Genomic DNA, 7,939 nt, shown 5'->3' with positions numbered 1-7,939 from the left:
TTTTCAAGAGAATACCCGACGGTGATGTATACAATGACGATGATAAAATTAAATACAAAAATATATTACTGGCGACAAATGCACATAGACGTGGCAATGATATGCGTAATCCAGTGTTAAGTAACAAGGGATACAAGTATAAAAATATAATAGCACCATTAATCTCTATTAAAAATATAATAGCGCCTGGAAAAAAAGCTGGAAGAGGTATAAACATACCGCGCGCTATGACGTTAAACGATAATAAGATCGATTACGTGCATTGGAATGATCCCAACGAGTTGGTAGATCGCTTGCGATTGCTGGAAGCTTCGCGTCAAGCCGGCAACAATGCCCACGACAATGAAATATTATCAATTATCGAGGAACTTTACGAAGCTGGCCTTATTATAAATTAATCTATGCGTCGGCGAAACGAGTCAGTCTGTCATTATTGTTTGTATCGAAATGTCGATTAATAAATTTGGATTATCGTTGGGAACACCCAACAACTCATACTATCAATGGAATGGATTACTAAGAAATTACGTGCGCGATAACGCTCTGTGTCAGACAGCCTCCGGCTTTGACGCAAGGTCGCGCAAGATACGACGCGTAGCGCAACCGGAAGATGATACTGATGCAGCAAACAAACAGTACGTGGAAATACGAGTCAAGCTTTTGGAAGACAGACAGGAAGAACTTGAGAAAAAAATAATCACGCTCGAGACGAATGTGCAAACGCTGCAAATAATGATGGATGAGATGCAGAAAATGCTTCGGTATGCAACTCACGCGCAGACTACATCTAATTCAGCGCATGAGAAGAAAGATATATAAAGAATATATATGGAGGAATTATCTCATTATTGCAAATTATGTCTCGATCAAATATGTCGCAAAAGACCTCTGAAAAACAGCTGCTCGTGGAAGAATTGCATGCTCCAGCGAGAAAAAATTTCCCACGTAGACGTGTCATAATACGCGGATACGACGATCTGTGGCAGGCGGACGTGGTCGAGATGCGTCCATATGCACGATTCAACAAAGGCTACAACTACATACTCACAGTTATCGATGTGTTGAGCAAGTATGCGTGGGCTGTACCGCTCAAGAGCAAGAAACGAGACGGCCGATGCTATCGCAAAGATAATTCGAGACGATGGAAGATGTCCGAAAAATTGTCAAACCGACAGAGGAAAAGAATTTTACAACGCAAATGTACAGAAACTCGTGAAGAAACACAGCATTAATCATTATTCGACGTACTCTATCATGAAAGCCTCGGTCGTGGAATGATTCAACCGAACGTTAAAGAGCAATATGTGGAAAATGTTTACGTTTAATGGAAATTACAAGTGGATCGACGCGTTGTCCCGGCTCGTTAGAGAGTACAATGCGCGAAAACATCGCACTATCGGTATGAGACCTATCGATGTTACCCCCGCGATCGCCGATAAACGTTTAAATACGGTATACAGCAATGTAAAGATTGCGACACCGGCAAGATTCAAAGTAGGCGATTCGGTACGCGTGAGTAAAGTCAAGACCACCTTTAAGAAAGGTTACACGCCAAACTGGTCGACCGAAGTGTTTAAGATCGTTAAAGTGCAGAAAACTAATCCCGTGACCTATGCACTCAAAGATTCGCGCGAAAATTTCGTCGCCGGCGGATTTTACGAATACGAGTTACAACGCGTTGCCAATCCCGATATACATCTCGTGGAAAAGGTAATACGCAAAAAGGGCGATGAGGTTTATGTGAAATGGCTGGGATTTGATGCAACACACAATTCTTGGATACATAAAAATAATATATTATAAATACGTTAACAATAATACATAATATTAAAGATATTTTCCAAATATATAAACAAAATTGTACACTTTATAAAATATACATATAATTTACAATAAATATACATATAATTTTAATTTACAATAAATATATATAATTTTTATTTACAATAAATATTACATATATTTATTACAATAAATATACATGATTTTTATTTACAACGGTATTTCGTAATGTCCCCACGGTAGCGTGTCGGTGGTTTCGGGTACGATATACCGCTTGTCATCGTACGGACTTAGAGCAATGTTTGTCTCGCGAATAGTGTATACTTCGTGTAATTTAGATCTTATACAAGACTGCTGACGCGTCATTTCAATCTCTTCGTTCAAACACCGCGTGTAATCGTTGAACGTTATCGTTCTCGCGACGACGTTACTCTTGACGCCTTTTACCTTTTTCGTGTCTTTTTTACCATCTACTCGCAACGCGTACATTTTTGCCCTAAGCCCGACGAATTCGGTCATGATGGCGCCATTATTTTCATCCTTCATTAAACCCGGTATCTTTTTATTCGCGAGCGGTATACCGTACACATTGTCCACCGCATAATTGCTGGTATCAAATTTGTCGACGTTGCGTTTTATATTCTCATATACATCTTCACACTCGATGTGATATATGAGACTGTCGGTGTACATGACTTTACATTTCTTTCGATACATAGGTACTATGTAATCGTGGTGATACTCCTACAAACATATCTTGGATATGTCGAGTATACACATACCCACGTAGATTGGTTTATTAAATTTCACCTCGAGATTGCGCAATTCAACGGCGATCAGATTCTCCGAAAACACGCTTCTACTATGAAAATTTGGTTTTGCGATCATTGCCTCTGCGCCATATCTTCCATCCCAATGTGTCACGAGCTTAATATTAACGTGATTGCGCACATTTTCCATTGTTTTGCCAAATACCGCATTATTCATTAATTTATATAAATTTTTTTCAAAATCATTTTTCACGAGTGTTCGGAATTGTGTTCGATATAACTGCGAAGCCATAGAGATTGCGAAAACTGTAATATTCGATGTATTTTTGTAACGCGAAGTCCGTGTCGCATGCATTGCTGCTGGTTGCGGTAATGTATTACGTAACGTTTTTTATCGTATAAGGTTGCGAGCAGCTTATCCTGCCGCTTACCAGGTGGTTTGTCGCGTGTCGGGCAAAACGGTAGGTCAGTGTGCGTATCGTGAACATGTTGCGGATACTCGAGATCGATTTCAAGGATGTAGCCTATAGGCGAATAGAGCGCGATCGATGATGTATCAAAATTGGATACGTCGTCGACCCATCGAAAATCTGCATAGGGCAAGGGTTGACACATTGCCCATCCGTACAAATTATTTACATCAAAGTACGTGAGATACGTTGAAGGTTTCAATGGATCGTACGACTGCATATACTTGTTATTAGCATGTGCGTATCTGTTGGAACATTGACTCAAACCGCCGCGTATTCCGCGTTCGATAAATAAAACCATGTCGATATCCGTAAGCAATTCGAATGTAATATTTGTATGCTTCAACATGGCGTCCCACGTGTATCCGGGAAGAGTATAGTAATACGCGGGGTCGAGCCCATAACTTTTAATACAACTCTCGCGGAAATTTTCAAAAATATCTGCTAATAACAAGACATCAATTTTGAGATACAAGTCGCTATATTCGTCCAGCGTTCGAATGGAGAACCGCTTCCACACGTTCTCGGCGTACGCGTAATCGCTCTCGGATATCGTGTCACCGGTCAAGGAACTATAAAATGATTCGCGCGGTGGTAAACACGTATCTTGCAACCTGTCGACACAGTCAATATATTCGTACGGAAAGACGCCTTTCCGTGTTAATAAATTGAAATCGTCGTTTGGTAAATTTTGAAAATCAGATTTTAAAATTGTGAGTTTATCTTTATTCAAGAATGATGCCAATTCATCGAGACTGGTTGTAAGAAATTTATACGAATCGATAAAACGCAATTTAATATTATTTTTCGATTTCTCTTTATCAAGTTTAACATTTTTCGTAAATGATATATATTTTTCTTTTGTTATCGGAAGTATTTCAATTTCCCCTTCGAACGCTGTAGCTATTTCCTTGATAATAAAATGTGCATCGTAACCGGATAAATTATGAAAAACTATTGGAATGCAAAAAGAATCTCTATAATTTAGATTACAATTTGAATGCGCGGGACCTCTATACCGCCCGGTCAGATGGCAATGATCGCGTACGCGTGTATCGTCTTGTACGAATGGTTTCTCGCAAATGTGACATTGTGTCGCGCTATGAAAATTTTCACATTCATCAGATGTTAAATTTACCATGGGGACATTAGCTGATAAAATACTTTTTACACGCAGTGCTAAATTTTTAAGTTCTTCGACGAACCATGATATGCAATCGATATCGACGATATCGATACGCGGATAATCGTATGACGAATTATCGTATGAACAATGTACATAATATGCTATACTAAATACTTTGTGATGTTGGTAGTTTCTCTCTTCCTCCGTCTTTTCTAAAACGCACTCCAGATCGGCCTATACGACGAAAGGAAGCCGCTCCTTCCGATTATAATCGTTGAACGCGAGCCACTTGTCCTTATCGCTCGGTAATCGGATAGCGCACTCGTTCATCTCTCGACAGTCCACCGTATGTGATTGTAACTTGTCGTTCGAGCCAAAGTAGTGCAAACATCTGTAAAAGAAATAATTTTTAATTTTTGTTCAAAGATTTCTGTAATATAATTTATTAAATATATACGTACCGATCGCAGATATATTTCTTGTGTTCTTTTTTGCTGAATTGCGAGCTCACGAGGCGGGATAGATTCTTGATCCACGCGAAATGTCCAACGTTGTTGTCTTCTACGTACAACAGGTTGACGTGTTTGTCTTTTTTCAGCTCATTCAGACGTATCGGGACAATGTTCTTTTCCTCGATACTATATACATTGATTGAGATATCGTTGAAAAGCTCGAATTTTTTAATTTGATTCACAGTCACTGGAAACTCAATGTCCTAGAGATTCAGCACTATCGTGTAATGAGGATACGAAGATTCCCGATAAACATGATCTTCAGCTGGATATAGAGCAGCGACCACAGACCACGCGAAACACGCATTGTCATTAGATTGCACGTTTATTATCGCTCTCTTCATTGTTATTTCTCGTGGTAATTTAATGTGGCACCTGGCGCGCATTGGATTATATTTATTTATATTTACATTTAAATCGAGTATTCGCGATAATGCCCTCCCACTATCGCGTTCCTGAAATTCTTCGAGCGATGCTAGAGTGGGCTCGACAACGCGCCGCTCGTACCATTCGCGTAAATCGGTTGTGCGAAAGAATTCATAGTTTCTCGTATTGATACTTTTATTTGCGCGTTTATCACCTGTCACAAATTAATTTTCACATTAAAGTGTTTTTTCAGCACGGTTTGCACGTGTTCGAGCACAATGTCTTTAGCATCCTCGAAAAATTGACGAGGCTCGATGTGATTATGATTTATAACCGCACCAGTCAATATGCGGCTCTCGAATGCCGTATCGATCTCTCGCCAAATCAATCCGTGTTACCGCGTGCTGCATCCTGCACCCGCGTGTACAAAACGCGTGCGTAACGACTGCTTCAATCCCTCGAGTCGTGCAATTCGAGCAATCAGCGATTGTCGAATCCATATCGATAATCGTGGACGTTTGATTCGACTTTGCTCTTCCAATGATTCGATATATTCGTTGCATCGTTGCTCCCACGCAACGTACTCCTCTATCGAATTTACCCATGCAGATTGCTCATGCAGATTTTGTTCGGCATTGTTTTCCGCCATATTTCCAAATTTATGCCAAAAATTTTGCTAACAGGATGCACATATTAATAGCTCTTGTCTCGGAACTCTTGGCGAAAATATTGACATGGTGTGCCTCTTTACCTCGATTTTATATTCTATCTCGATGTCTCTTTCCATCATGTGTATTTATCTAAATCTTTATTTCGCGATTTGTCACGTACATTTTGACCAGTGCTGGGATTTACTTGCACATTTCGGCCCGATTCTGTAGCTTACGCCTACTGCCCCCCACTTCTCGCTCGCGCGTTAGCAACGAGTCGCCAGATACGCGTAACTAAGGAGCGCGACGCTACGTCTCAGGAGTGTCCGCATGTAAAAATGTCTAAATGCCCTAGCCCTAAATATAACGATAAGACTTATTAAATAATTAAATCAATATATTATATATTCTGTTTATATAATTTACATACTTTTGTGATACTTTATTCAAAGCTTTCTCTTAACCCGATTTAGAATTATATCAATTTATAATGTTAAATTATATGTAATTTATTTTCGCGTACATTAAAATCATATTATCGATAATGTCACAAAATATACTCGTAATAAATAATTATAATATAGAACGATTCCAATATAATTATAATTACGAGACAATAGATTTCCACATCACCCATGAGATACTATTGTTAATGCGTTTTTTTTTAAGTGGTTTCCCCAGTAGGCCTATTCCACTAAAGAAGAATAATCCGTTCGCGTACATATATATATGGAAAAATTATACTAAAGATAAAAAAATAAAAGAAAAAAAGAAGAGAACAATCGCGTAAACATCAATTTGATTTTCTAAGCCGTTTATGTGAATTTACAAGGGATAAAATATCTACGGGAATATTAGATGAACTAGAGCGCATCAAAGAAGATAATGATGTATCGCTCAAACAACAACGTTTATCTGTTTTCGTATATTTTAATTTTGAAAAAGAACATTCACATAAATACGTAGAACCGAACATAGAAAAAATTCGAAGACCAAATTTTATAAGTTCGGGATACTTTGATGAATCTAAAATCTTAAAGAATTCAACACTTTTTTCTGGCCGCGGTTTAAGAGACAGATCATTTTGCAAATCGCAAAGTTCTGCCTGAAGTTCTATATTTTGTTCTTCAATCGGAACAAGAAGAGGATTCTCAAAAAGAATTAGATCTTTTCTAAGCAATTCGAAATCATTAAACCGCATATCAAACTGGGTTATTAAAGAATTAATTAAAAGAAGTTGTTTCTGAAAATTACAATCTTTGCCGTATTCTTCGAAAAGAATTTGGCAAGATGGATAAAAGTAAAAATTAGTGCATTCGGCTAAATCTCACACCTGGTGATGATGTCATCGCGAAGCAGCCGTATATCGGCGCTTGAATGGAAAAATTGAAAAAGAATGTCGCGTCATCAATAATCCCCACCACATTGCAATTTTGCAACGCTAATACATATTTTAAATATGTTCAATACGTTCAGTATTGCATCGACCATTTGTGTGAAAGGTTCATATAAAAATGTATCCCACTGAAGGAAGCCGCATGAATTATTACGTTCCGATTCATGATGTTGATGAAACTTCACCGTGTAAGAAGAAGAAATGTAACAAGTAAGTTTTAATTAACTTGAAGAATTTTTATACTTTTTAAATATTTTTATACTTTTTAAATATTTATATAAATAATATTGTTTTTACTCCCTAGCATTTCATCCGAGTCTCGTCGTGCGGTTCATATACTTGGAAGACGATACGCCTTAACCCCGACGTCGTACAAATATTTGGACATTGGAATAAACGTTGGAGCTGTATCTTGCATGGAATTGGTTCTTGGCGATAATCGGGGCAATCAAATAATATTGCCCTTTGAAACGTGGAAATCGCTAATGCAGAAACGTGCGGACATTGAACGGCTTCTACAATCGACTGAAATCCCATTGCAAATTCGCGATTTGACATTCGAAGTGGTTAAAATATCTGATTCGAATATTATAAAAATTGAATTATCAAATAATTCTTTATATATGAAGCCGCCAACTCTATTCTATTTATTCGATTTTGAAAAATGTATAGATCATATGTATTACTGGTTGCTAAAATACGCATATTGTAAATGAAAAATTCAAACAATTTGTAACTGTTTTACAACAGAATAATATCGCTAATGTATGCGGCGCTGCAAAAACTATACATGAAAGTGATATGTTTAACAGCGAATCGCTCATAGATTGCGAGTTATTGACATGTGCTGTAAATGATATTCTTCAC

This window comes from Polyergus mexicanus, unplaced genomic scaffold, assembly GCF_030449975.1.
Source record: "Polyergus mexicanus isolate NDT 795.1 unplaced genomic scaffold, iyPolMexi1.0 SCAF_5, whole genome shotgun sequence".
NCBI classification, from domain to species: Eukaryota; Metazoa; Arthropoda; class Insecta; order Hymenoptera; family Formicidae; genus Polyergus; species Polyergus mexicanus.
Note: the sequence above shows the minus strand (reverse complement) of the source record.